General features: G+C 42.2%; 1 protein-coding gene across 1 annotated transcript in view; it reads right to left on the bottom strand.

Annotated features, from left to right (window-relative positions):
• filip1b (filamin A interacting protein 1b) overlaps positions 1–13,353 on the bottom strand; it is a 44,782-nt gene extending 31,429 nt beyond the window's left edge. Inside the window, exon 1 of the mRNA XM_030722096.1 lies at positions 12,985–13,353. The gene's annotated coding sequence lies outside the window, so the exon portion shown is untranslated. The remainder of the gene's footprint in view (positions 1–12,984) is intronic.
• Between the last annotated feature and the right edge of the window lie 726 nt (positions 13,354–14,079).

Here is a 14,079-nt window from a genome sequence, read left to right as displayed (position 1 = left end):
TAACGAGTCAGATGGTCCCTCTGCTCTTTAGTCTGGGGGATGTTTTCCAAGGAGAAATGTGGATCTGTCTGACCTCAGAACAGTTTCCACTTTGCCTCAGTCCATTTAAACGAGCTTTGGCACCGTTTCTGGATCATGGTCACATACAGCTTCTTCTTTAACCTGCACGTTTGGACGGCACGCTGAGCTGTGCTCAGAGGTTTCTGGAAGTGTTCCTGAGCCCCTGCAGTGATTTCCATCACGAGGCCTGTTTTACTGCAGTGCTGCCTGAAGATCACAGACATCTAACACTGATTATCAGCCTCATCCCTGCCCAGAGATTTCTCCTGATGATGAAATTATTACTGTAGATGATGAGATATTCAGTCTTCCCAATTGTTCCATAATTTGTAGACACAGGTGTTTGCAGGCTGGTGAACCTCTGCCTCTCTAAGATGCTCTTTTTCTACCCGATCGTGTCCCCGACCTGCTGCTAAACAACCCGATGCCATCAATGAGCTGAGCATCAACAGTGACTCGCAAAGAGTTTCAGTCTTAGCTCTACTTGACGTCACTGCCGCCTTCCACACTGAGAGCATGACATTTTAATTCAAAGGCTTCATGATTCAGTTGAGTTAACAGGCTCTCGATTGGTTCTCATCATACCTGGAGCCATAGAACCTTTTATGTTTCAATTAGCAGTTTTAGACCTGCAGAAATAAAAAATTCAATCAGGGGTTCCTCAGGGGTCTGTTGTTGGTCTATTAAGCTTTAACCTTTAATGCTCCCACCTGGTACTGTGATAAAGAATCACAACACGTCCCATCTTTCTCACACAGATGCAATAGAGAAACTACACTTGAGCCTTGGTTTGAGTTTTTAGCCTCTGAGAATGCTGCTTAGATCTTGGAGCGGTTTGTGTGTCCATATTGTGTGAAATGAGCTGTTATTTATGTGCAATCGTTACACTTCTTTTTCTTTTCTTCCTCTAATTTTAGTTCCTACCTGCTGCTGTTCACAGGGGACAATTAAGAGCGTAACAGTGACGGCGAGAACAAGTGTTTGTGCAGGGGATACATTCAAATGTAGCCTTTTAAAGGCTGTCTGACCTGTTTGTGAACCTCTGAACACTAAACATAATATTTGTGTAGCTGCCTGGAGATATTTCATCAGAAACCTACTTTTTGTCCACTGGCAGCAGTAGCTGCTCCCTCCCAGATTTCTCACCACTCGTCCTGCTTTACGAGCTCAGCTGTAAAGAAATAATCCACCAAAAGTCCGTGGCTTCCTGCCAGCTGAGCTCACAGACCTCACAAACTCCATCCTTTAACTGTGTGCGCTCTGACTAAAGAGGCAAAGGAGTGTTTATTTGTGTAACACCATCAATAATGCACGGCAAGTTATGATGAAATGAACACTGTAAAATCACTGAGGCAGTTCCTCTAATGTCCACCTGAGGCTCACATGTGAAGCTGTACAGAAAAGAACATGTTTGTGAATTTTATTTTATAACATATCAGATAAACATGTCTTTATATCAAAAACCAAGAACTTTCTCTAATCTTCTGTAAAGTGTCATTTAATTCCTGTTTGAGTGAGTTCTCCTGAAGCACAAACAGGTGAGTAAGACCTGCCTTCATTTTTTGAGACTGAGTTTGTATAATATTTTTCTCCCAAATTTCACATCAAAGCGTTTGATTTGGTTTAGAAAGAAGGAGATTTGTGACATTGTTTTACCTGCTTTTATTGAAAGTATTTATATTTTCCATTTTTAAATATTGTCCGAGGTTTCCTACACTTCCTGTGCGGCTCCTCTGCCACGTGTCACCTAATTTAAAGAAATCTACAGAAAAAGGAGAAAATTATTGATGATTAAATGGTGAAAAGCACATCTTTAAATTACTAACATGTAATCGCTGTCTCACTTTATGTGTTCGTGATTTTACTGGATGTTGAGTTACACGCTGAGTGATGAACGTGCTGTTATTGTCGTTATTCCTCGTGAATTTTAGGATAAACGGTTTTCTGACTGATGGAGTGAAAGTAATTTTGTCTGTATTGTGAGGACTGTAAGTACTGAAAGGGTGAACGACAACAGATTACAGCATAAACCCTGTAAACACACACATCAGCCTAAATAAACACACAGATTCGCTCTTGTTGTTTTATAAAATATGTCCTTTTATATACACCACATTTATCCTACCATCAGTTTCCCAGCTGAAAAACAGAGGAGAGGTTCAATGTGAGGTTTCTGCTCAGCATGCTTCATCCGACCTGCTGCCTTACATGGAGGTCTTAAGGCTCACAGATGAGTGAGCAGCAGAGCCGCAAAGAAGCTGCTACAAAAATAGAAATCATAAATGCAGCCCAGTTTGAGCTGCTCTCTAAAGCCTGCGCGCTGATCGAGGTGAAGCTGCAGCCACAGGCTGCCTCCCTTTGGCTTTATTCATCCATTCAGTTCCAGCTAAAAGCAGTTTGGTGATCATGAGTTAATATGTTTTTTCATTTTTATTGGCCTGGAGTCAGGAGTAGACACAGACCTGCACCTGAATCACATCCAATATGTATATATGCTTTTTGTCTGATTTTTTTTGTCTCCATTTTTAAAAGATTACGTCACTTTGTTTTGCTCTCTGACCGTTAAAAACTCGATGTCACGGTGGGGGCTGTGTGGAGAGGGAAAGGACCCAAATGCAGGAGGCAACGCAGACTTAAACTAAAACTGCAGGTACTCGAATAACACAAAAACCTCAAAATCTCAACCTAGACAAAAACAAACTGGAAGCCTGAGAGAAAAGAGAAAAACCAAACTAGAAAACACACAGCAAAGAGGGAACACACTGGAGGAAACAATGACGACAACACAACCAAGAACAGAGAAAAACTGAGGGCTTAAATACACACAAGGAAATCAGGGAGAGTGGAAACAACAGGGAACAACAGGTGAAACAAATGAACCTAATGACAAAGGGGAAGCAAAGCTAAATACAAAGCACAGGGAACACAAGACTGTCAAAATAAAACAGGAAGTGACTCAAGGGAACAGAGACGCAGACCTGACACTGAACACTGGGAAACACAAGGAACTAGAAAATCAAACAATCAAACCCCACAACAAAAGAAAAAACCCAGAACAGACAAATTTAACCAAACCAAAAACACACAGCGTCCAACGGACCATGACGGATGTCTCATGATCCCCGGGTCTTGACTTTAAGTTTTGTACAGTTTATGTTCTTTGGGTTTCGTATGATTCATGATTAACGTTGGTTCCTGATTATTTTTGGTTCCTCGTGTTTCTGACTCCGCCCCTTTGTCCTCTGCTGTTCTGTCATTTGAATTTTGTATTTTAGGTTCTTGTTGGATTGGATCTGTGTGTCTTTGTTCTAAGTTTGTGGTTTCCTAGTTTTAGAGTTGTTTAGTCTTTCTGTTTCTCTGGTATTAGTTTAGTACTTCAGCTGTCAGCAAAGTTCTTGTTTCTGCGTTTCAGTTATGATATTATTCATTTCCTGTTTTACTTTGATAGCTGTTTGTCTCCTGGCTCATTTCCTTTATTGTTGTCACCTGTTTCTTGTTATCCAGCTGTTTCCATTACCTTTATCAGCCTCAGCATGTTCTTGTGTAAATAACAAAGTGTTTGTTTCTCTGTGCGCTCATGACACACAGTGAATTAATCATTTTCTCTTCATTATTACTGTTGTCACCAAATATTTTAGTGTGTGTGGGAGGTCAAAAAAAGAGAAAAAGGTTTTAACCATGTTTCCTTCTTTGTGTGTCTCTTTGGCTTGTTTGTGTATTCTGTGCCAAATTTTATTCTCTGTGTTTATTATTGCATCCAGTTATGCTCACTTTGTCCTGTTATGCTCATTTCATATCTCTTTCTGATTGTTTTGTATCATTTCCCTCTCAAAAATGAACAAATAATAACAAGTCAATCAGTAAACAGAACCTCTGGTCCAAAGGACTGCACCACTTTGGACTTCCTAATCAGTCATCAGCTGCTCTGCTCAGCTTTTATCCCCCAAACCTCCTTCATGTCTCTTTACAGTTAGGATATAACGTGTGACTGTTTTTTAACAGTCAAGCTTTTTGGAGTCATCTGGGTTACACTTTTGTGTAAAGGTGAGGAAATGTCCATCCATCCATCCATCCATCCATTCATCCATCTATCCATCCGTCCAACCATCCATCCATCCATCCATCCATCTATCCATCCATTCATCCATCTATCCAGCTGTCCATCCATCCATCCATTCATCCATCTATCCAGCTGTCCATCCATCCATCCATCCATCCATCCATCCATCCATCCATCCATTCATCCATCTATCCAGCTGTCCATCCATCCATCTTCATGAAAAGTGTCAGCTGTGAAACTGTTTGGATCCAGACCTACAGCACTGATCATTTTCTAAGCAGCGCTCCATGAAAGGGAAAATGATTGCCAGTGAACATAATCCAGATAGTTATTGGCCTCCTTTCTAAAAATATTTGGCTGTACCCTTTAAATATTATTTAAATGTGATTTTTTTGGACACTAGATTAGATAAAAACATTTTATGACCTAACAAATCTCTCTGTCAGTTTCACTTTCCTCCTCTTTGGATGTTTTTATCCACTCAATAATTCTGCTAAAGCTTAAATAGCTGAGATGTTTTTGTTTTTTTGCTGTCATGCCACCTTAAATGATCTTCCTGAAATCTAATCTCTTGTTGTATCTAGTATAAAATTCCTAAATAGGGTGTTTTAACAGTACATTCTCGGACCTCGTCAGTGGTGAAATTCTTTGGGTTTATGCGAGGCAGGTTTCCATCCTCCCAGGAGTTTGTGCGTGAGCTCTAATCAGCAGTGACCAGTCTAGAGGCTGACATCACTCCCAACATGCAGCCGACCGGCAGCCAAGTCTCACATGCCTTTCAAATGGACTGAGCATGAAGTCACTTCACTCATAAACTGTGAGAAGAGAGGCGAGGAGGAGGAGGAGGAGGAGGAGGAGATTGGGAGTGAAGACTAAGTAGGATATCACGAGGGTTTGAACAATGCTCATTTTACGTCACTTTAAGCTTTTACAAGCCATTTAGCTCCTGAGCGCTGACCAATCTCAAGTGGTCGGTGGTCAGCACGTCACATGCATGGCTCGAGAAATGAGTCATGAGAGAGGAATAAGACTGTCCCATAAGGGGCCCCAAAGAAGACTCCCACCACATCACACACAGTTATACTAACCAGAGGAGATAGGGAAGCTTATTAAGTTTGCATAAAGCCTCTCATATCACTGAAGAGAATCTGCATTCAAACATAAAATCTGGGATACAAGAACCTGGAGGGAACCTACAATTAATGAGAGTCTTGAGTCGATGATACCTGTTATCAGTCTATTGAAGGGCCGTTATCAGTGGTTTTTCTGCCAAGACGTGGCCTCCTCTGCCAACGAGGGGGCCGTTATCACCTCATTCAGTGGTAACTGCAGAGCATGGATGGAGTTAGATACCATGACATCACCCATTAGTTAGTGAAGTCCTCTTTGGAGCCTTGACCTAAATTTTTTTACATCTTGCATCATTTTGCATTTATTTTGAAACCAGATGTGAGGAACGAGGTGTGAAACCCTCAACTATGAGCAAACCTGCAATAATCTTTTTTTAATTTACAAAATGTTTTGTTCAAAAAGACTTGAAACTAGTGATCGAGCCCATGAAATCACCAGGAAAGTGTTTATTGAGGTTATAAGCTGAGGGAGCAGCGAGTTATTTTCACCACAGACTTCTGCTACACAACCACAAGGGGTATTTTTTTTTTTTGTCTGTTGGGGTTTTTTTACAAGCACTGGAGTCACCTCCTGCTGGCCACTAGAAAGAGTGAAGGTTTGAGATGTTTCTACATTAGTTTCAGACCCAAAAGCTGCGTCCATTGTGTTGCAAAGTGGATCTACAGTAAGTGAGTCATTCCACTTACTGTTAATCTCATTGGACTGAGACTGGTTGTAGTCCAGAGTCTCAGGAGCTAAACAGGTAAAGTAATAATTTACACCTGCTTTTAGAAAAAAGGTTAAAATTTTGTTTTAGCTCTCATAAAAACATGTTTTTTTTCTGAATGATCCAGTTCGTGTTTTTTTTTATTCGTTCGTATTTTTATAATAACAACAATAGCTGCCTCAAGGTGATTTATATTACAAGGTGTTTGACCCTGTAATATTAAAGAAAAATGCCCGGAGATTAGATCCCCTGTGAGCAGCACTTGGCAATGATGGGGAGGAAGAACTCGCTCTTAACAGGAAGTGACCAATAACAGAACCAGGATCAGGGAGGTGCACCTGTCTGCTGCAGCTGGTTGGGGGGTTGAGGGGAAAGGAGTGAAAAAGAGGTGTATAAAGAGACAAACTGGTTCATTCTGATGACTTTTTACTTATTTTAGGCTTCACACCAGTTTTCGTTCTCTTGGTTCTGCAGTTTTTCTGCCACTAGAACCGATCTCTTGGAGCGATCAGTGTGAGAAGTGAATGAGCTGAACAAATGTCAAAAACTGCTGGATACAGACGTCCTGTGACAAGCCGGGTCACATGGATGCGTTTGCACATCAAACGTATAAACAGGCGACGCATCAGTCGAGCTTTTGGAGGACATCGTGTTCCTACGTCAGGGTTTCTGAAGGTTTCTGGAAGATTACAAAAATAAATACAAAGCACTGATGCAAACTTGGTTAAGAGTGCTGCATGTCCAGCCTTTAATATGATGACAAATTCAGTTTGTTTTACTTCTCTTAATCTTATTTCTGAGAGTTTAAACATCAACATCTCATCTTTCCCAGCGTGATCCATCTCGATGTTATCAGCTGTGTGATTTGCCCTCCTCATCGGTACAGGAAAGCGTACCCAAACAAATGCAGCGCTGCTCCCTGTTATGCTGCCATGGGAACGGCAGTTGTTGTGAAACCAAACATGACGGCGGATGCTGGTCCCACACACATCAGTGAGCTGAATTAGTACAATGATCTCATGGTTCCTGTCTTATCAGTCGGCCTTGGGCTGCAAATGGAAGTTACGGTCACACCGTTACAAGCTGAGGATTTAAAGGCCGATGCAGTCAGAATCTGCAACATTTTTATAAATCATCACGTTTCTCAGACCTTTGAAGGCTTCACAACCAGCACAAGGTTCTTTTAAAACAGCCGAACACTAAAAGAGGGATTCATCTTTTGGATTTAATTATATTTACTTTGAATCTGCAGAGTGGTTTTCACCTCTGATGCCGAGCTACAAATGAAGTGGAAACATTTGAACTATTGCTAGAAGCAAATCTTTTCCATTATCTGGTTAACTTTGCTGAGTTAAACTTGGAAAACCACCAAGTTTTATTCTCTTCGGTCACTCACATAACCGAGTAATCCTGCCCTGTGAACAGGGCTCACACAATAAGGATTATGGGCACCAGATTCCCATTTATCAAAGAACTCTATTTTAGGCAAAACACCCCTGAAATTAATTTACGTCCTACAGAAGTTTAACATGATTTCGTAAAGTTGTTTCTAAGTGGTTATATTTCAGTTTCACACAGGGGCGACTGTGACATGAGCGAAGTGCTGATCTCGGATGCATCCCTTCCTAAACCCAAAGATAGCCGCTGAAACAACAGCTGTAAAAAAGTTATTAGGACATAAAAAAGAAGCACAAAAGAAGAAGATGATTACTTAACCTCATAAAAACAAACTGCTGAGTTTGGAACGTTGCATTAAGATGAGATATTTGTCCTTTTATGAGTTACATGGCTTGGAAGTTTGTTGGGATCCTGGCTATCATCAGTGCTGCGTTCACAAACCGTTACACCCAAACACATCCGCTCTTTCATCATAACAGTTTAGAGGAGACACATGTTGACCCATTCAGTATCCTCTCAGGATTTACAGCAACTGGTGCAAATCAAACATCTGGATCGTCACCAGAACCTAATCAGTGGTTTCGTGTTGCAGATTATTTTTGATGCGTTTGGAGCTTGGGACGCTGCGCTGATGGACGGGCCAAGCAAACAATTTCCACATTCACAAAAGAAATAACAGATTTTTTTTTTTCTGTCTGGATGTTCACCCAGAAATAATAAAACAGTGGGTTTTAAATTAATTGCAATGAAACCATTAAAAAAAACAAAAAGATCAGTGCAGAGGGTCTGGGCAGGGTCAGAGCATGCTGGGTACAATAACAGAGAGCAGGTCGAGTTAAAGGGCTCCTCTGTTTAATGTTCAGCTCCGAAACTCATCAAAGGGAAGATTTTTCTAATAGACAAGGAGACATACAATGTATGAGCAAAACACCGAAACGAAACAGAACGGTGAAATGAATGCAGAGGAAACGTGTGAGGGTTTGTGGTCTGAGGTGAGTCCAGGTGTGCTTCAGGATTTCAGATGAGATTTAAATGCACCACTGCATCAAAGGCTGTGACTGACAGCGAGGAGGGAGAGCAGAGGTGCTGTGCAGGGCTAAAGTGCAGGTGTCACATGCTGCAAAAGTGCCTTCGTCTGATAATAAAATTAAAACATTTCAGGTGGTTTCTGCTGCTCATTTACGAGGTTCAGTCAGCACTGATTACCCAAACAGAGTACGATCAGCACCTTTTTCTCTTTGGTTAAAACCTTTGTTTAACACAGAAACCCTCGAGATCAAGAATCTTATGTGAGAGATTTTTTTTATTGTTACACACGGTATTTTATTTATTGATTTTATGCACAAGAACAGGGAGAACCACACAGAGAGGCAACTGTGCTAATCGCTGCTCTTCCTGAGATAGCATTACAGAAACGATGATGTTCACCTGTTCATCCAGGTGAACTGCTTATTCAGCTCAGGCCCACTTGGGGGCCTGGAGTCTGTCCCAGCTGGAGAGAGGCAGGTGCACCCTGGACGGATCTGTCTGCAGGGCTGACACAAAGACAGACCATTCACACCTGCAGCAAAGTTTGTGTCACCAGGAAACCTAACATGCATGTCTTTGAACTGTGGGAGGAAGCACCCACGCATGCACAGGGAGAAAGGAAGACCACAGCTGACTGAGCACGTCTGGCCCCTCCCTTATTTTCCAAGGGGTCACCAACAGGAGACGGATCCACATGTTTGATTTGGCACAGGTACAATGATACCCCCCCCCCCCCATTTATCCAGGCTTGACACGAGAGGTTTGCCTCTCCTCCTGGACTTTAACCACTACACCGACTCAAGTGCCAAACATTGCAGTTCCTCTAATGTCCACTAGAGGCGTCAAAAGATAATCTGTTCCCATAGACTCCCATTTTAAAATGTCCAACTCTGCAGCAGAAGCAAACATTTTGACAGGCTGATACAAAACGGGGGGGACATCGTGGTGGTGAAGGTCCTGGTGTGACCCAACCCAGCTAAGATTTTCCCACCACTTGAAGTAACATGTTTGGTTATTGCTGTCCATCTGGAACCAGAAGAGTTTCAACTCCTAGATGAATAAAAGTTAATAATAAAATGATTTACACTCCTGTTCCCCTCAGAGTGGTTCTGGAATACCATAAACTGTGAATACAGTAGATCTTTACTCCTAATATAACCCAACTGTTTCTTTCATTCACGTAAACTAATCACACTTGACTGCAGTGCATACTTGCACCAACATTCATGTTTTTCCATCCATTAGCTGCTCATAGATATTCCAGCCTGGACAGAGCAAACCTTGTGTGACTGAAAATTGTTTTCCTACTGCAGCATCTCCTCCCCGCCTCCATATTTTGCAGCTGCTGTACAAACTGTATCAGTAAGAGTGGCTCGTCCCTCAGCAGAGCAGCGCTTAAGCACTCTGGTAAAACATCTATTAAATTAATGCCTCCTAATGTACTGCTTCCTGAAACCAGCATTTACTGGGCCATGAATGAGGGGAGTCATAACTCACTGATTCACTGAGCGAGTGTCTCACAGACGCTCCTTTCATGACTCAGTACCAGCGCGCCCAGTGTGGCTCAGTGGGCGTCGCTTCATTCCAGTAACACATCATCAACGCCGTCACTGCACATCTAAATGAAGCCTGAAGCTATTTAACTGATCACACTCGCACTTTACTGCTGCAGTTGTTGTTTTGGCCCCATTTCAACCTGATTTTAAAGCTGGATCATTTCTGCTTTAAACACAGCAGCTGCACTTTTAAACTGAACCTGCTTTACTTTATGTTCTGCCACATGGATCTCCTGTTTGGATGGTTCATATTAAACAATCGAGTCAGTGTGCAACATGTTATTATTGTTTTGAACTGTGAATCATGCAAAGCTGTTCTGGTAGAGTCCAAGAAAAACATCAGGAGCTGGAAGTGAGAGGAAAGTTTTTGTTGGTTTAACACAGATTTTGGCCTTGAAAGTTTTTTGCTTTCACGGTTCACATAATCCGTCACAAACTGAAGGGACGACTCTGCTTTAAGACTGTGCAGGTTTGCGGTGTTGTAGGTGTAGAAGATGTTTAGAAGAATAACTAAGATCTTTGAAAATGTAAAGCAGCCAGTGCGTCCAAAACGAGCGTGAACTTCAAATCTCAAAATATTCGTGGACGATTTTTTTTTCAGTCATTTTGAAACGGACGTATGTATCAAAGATGGCGCGGCCACAGTGACGTCGCCCGCTGATTTCTGACGTCCTCGTATGAAGCTCAGAGTTTTCAGAGTCGCCATCTTTGTGTTTTAAAGACCGAGGTGACAAACGAGGGGCGGTACCTGTCAGTGCAGCCAAACCCTGCTTTTCCCTCCGTTCTGACTCTGATGGATCATAATTTGCAAACTGAAAATCATCCATCCATTCTCTCCCGCTTATCCGGAGCCGGGTCGCGGGGGCAGGAGCCTAAGCAAAGAAGCCCAGGCTTCCCTCTCCCCAGCCACCTCCTCCAGATCATCCGGAGGGACCCCAAGGCGTTCCCAGGCCAGCCGAGAGATATAATCCCTCCAGCGTGTCCTGGGTCTAAGACGGGGCCTCCTCCTGAAAATCATGTTGTATTAATTAAGACCTGAAATTAGAGACTGAGACCAGGAAAGTTATCAGGAAAGTGTTTACTGAGGCTACAGATGAGGGGAGGTGATGACCTGTTTACCCAGATTTCCACAGCTGGATGTCTGTCAGATGGCACCAAGCGACCTTCACGTGCCCATCCTTCACATCATGTAGCAGGACTTCAGATGCCCGCTGGCACTGACACACCCACTATGAGCCATGAACCTGCAGGTTTATCAGCCAAACCAAACACCCAGGTTTTTCTTTGCTCCATGATGTAGAAGAAGATGGTGGTTTGGGTTAACACGCACCTCCTCACATCATTAATCCTGCACCACAAATACGAAGAGTCAGGATCAGAGCTTGGGCCTGTCCCACTAATTCCATGCCCTGGTCTGAAACATGATAACACCACGATACACCCGGAGAATGAGAACAGCGTAATCTTTTATATACAGTCTATGGTTTCAGCCACGTGGCAGAGAGGACGCAGTCTGTTTTCTAGACCTTTTTTTAAACACTCACCCTCCGAGCTTTACTCCCTTCTTTCCCTATTCTGCTCCTCCTGTCATCCGTCTTTTCCCCTCACAGTTCTCTGCGGTCGGCTATCACGGGTCAGCCAGATGTTTGTCCAGCGTCCATCATACACCTGAATCGTGTGTTTGGGCTGCAGGTCCTACGTGATCATTTTCCTCAGAGTTTTGTCCTGATTGTTGATGCTGCTGTTTTTCTCCGCACACATCCGTCCCCTCTCCTTTGGGCCAGATTTTCCATCTGAGTCGAGGGTTAGAGGGTGCAGGGTGTGGTATGCTGCCCAAATTGTAACCCCCCCTCTGGGAAAAAGATTGTTATTTGTAATACTTCAGTCCTTCTGTGTCTCTGTTTTGTAACTCTACTCGGTTTCTATTTTTGCCAGCTTCTCACAGACATCTACTGCATCATCTGCCTTATTTTCCATTTCTCAGTTAAAGGATGTTGTTTGTTGTACAGACTGTGCAGACAAATTTATGATTATCATAAATCTATTAGAAAAAGTTAAGTACAGTTCTTCTTTGGACATTTCTGCTCTCCTTCCAGTTAGCTGATTAGTTTGGCACTGATAAAGCAAAATGTTACTCCTGAATATGTATCATGTACTGAAGTAATCCAGTTTGGGACCCAGACCCCAAACTGTCATAAACCTTAAAAAAATCCAGCTTCATATTTTTGAATCTGAGGTTAAAAAAACCCACAAAGCAGCTTTTAATGGGATTTACAGGATCCCAGAACATGAGTGATGTTATCATTTGTAAACTGAAGCTCCGCAGCTCCGGCGTCCATAAATACCTCAGCCTGAGTCTCTGCGACCCGTCCGTCCACCCAGACCTCCGCCCTCTGCTCAGTTCATCGCTGTGCGTCTTTCTACTGTTCTGATTTGTGGTATTTTTGATCATTATAGTGAATGAATCAGCAGAGTGAAGTGAAGGATCTGAATATGAAATAACACCCCCCCCCCCAATTAAACTGATCCAACAAGTCTTTATTTTAGATTTTACTTTTGCTTTCTTTATTTGAATCAGTATATTTATTTATTTATTTATTGTCTCTGTTTTTTTTAAAGAAACATTTTGAGCTCAGGGATAAATCCATATTTATGTCATATTCCTTCTCTCAGCTGTTACTTGATTTTTTTTTTAAGGTTTTTGTTTCCCGCCTCTTTGTTTACTTTGGATCTGTGTGTGTATCTGAGTATCTGCTGTATTTATAATGACTGGATTTTTAAATGTCCAAACAATCATTCACACTGTTTTTCTTCTTCCACCAGTTTAAGTCCTTCAGCTTTTTTTTTAACAAGGGTTGCACTGGTTTATTGTCTAAATATTGGTCTTTATATTGTTCTGTACTGGCCCTGCTGACTGATACTGGGATCCTGGCAAATATGATGGCATTTAGACTCAGCCATCAGTGGCTAAGTCTTCCTAAAGAAGTGTTATAAAGAGCTGAGAGACTTTAAAACTTTGTGGGAAATAAATCAAACGTACTCACCTGGTTTCTCAGCTGTTCCGTCCCAAAATGACGCCAGCCCTTATTAATAAGTTCTTCTCCAGCTCTCACGACATCGGTATGTTTGTCGTCTTTCCTCGAACTCTTAAATCCAACCTTCACTTCGTCTTCTTCTCTGCCAAAGTTGGAGCCTCGTGAAGCTTTGTCCTCTCCAAGTTTGGGCTGTATGCTCGCTGGGCGAGAGAGCATGAGTTAGAACTGAAGGCAGAGAGAGTGAGGGGGGGAGCAGTGTCAGGGCAGAGATGAGAATAAACAGACTCTTTCTTCGAGCTCAAATAAAATCAGTTCTTCTTTTCACCGCAGGATGTTCAGCCTCTCTCTTTACGCCTGTTTGTTCCCGGTCATCAGCAGTGAGACTCTGCTCTATATTTAACCTGTGCTCTCACTCTGTGTTAGAGCTCAGCTGACTGACTGACTGAGGCTCTTCCAAACCCCCCAACAGCTGAGCTATCAGCCAGTCCAGCAGCCTGACCACACCTTCCCCTCCTGCTCACAGCCAAGCGCTCGGTTTGGCCTGAGTTTTGGTTTGGAAGCTTCTTTTATTTCATTCTTTCACCTCTGAATTAGTTTTATTCATATCACCGTAAAACCCAGATTTTACCGCCCCTCCGATAATGAGACTGAACTGAGCTAAAGTTGAATATTTAGAGCAAAAATAACCTAAAATTAAGGTTATTGAACTTGAATAAACAAGTTCAATAACCTTCAGATATTAATGCTGAAACATCAGCTTTCTGTTTAGATTTTTTCACCCTAAAAAGTCAGTTTGTTTCATTCAGTCTGTTCCTGTTTCCGTTCTCTCGCTGAGCCTAACCCTGACCCTGACCACTTTGACCTTTACTCCCCTTCCCTAATCCCAGCCCAAACTATTCAACCTCATTCCCTCATTCTGTTCACTTTTCAAACTCTACAATTCAAAACCTTTCCTGTTCTACGTGTTTCATTCCTGCTCATAATGAATAGTGATGGATACACAATTCCCTGATTGTTGCTAAATATCATTTTATGAATATATTGGTACACATGCCTCATATCATACACATGTATTATTTTCTCTTTTTAAGGGTTAAACATTGA

The sequence above is a fragment of the Archocentrus centrarchus genome, chromosome 24, assembly GCF_007364275.1.
Source record: "Archocentrus centrarchus isolate MPI-CPG fArcCen1 chromosome 24, fArcCen1, whole genome shotgun sequence".
NCBI lineage: Eukaryota > Metazoa > Chordata > Actinopteri > Cichliformes > Cichlidae > Archocentrus > Archocentrus centrarchus.
The sequence above is the reverse complement of the archived record's forward strand: the minus strand, read 5'-3'. Positions and strand labels throughout refer to the sequence as shown.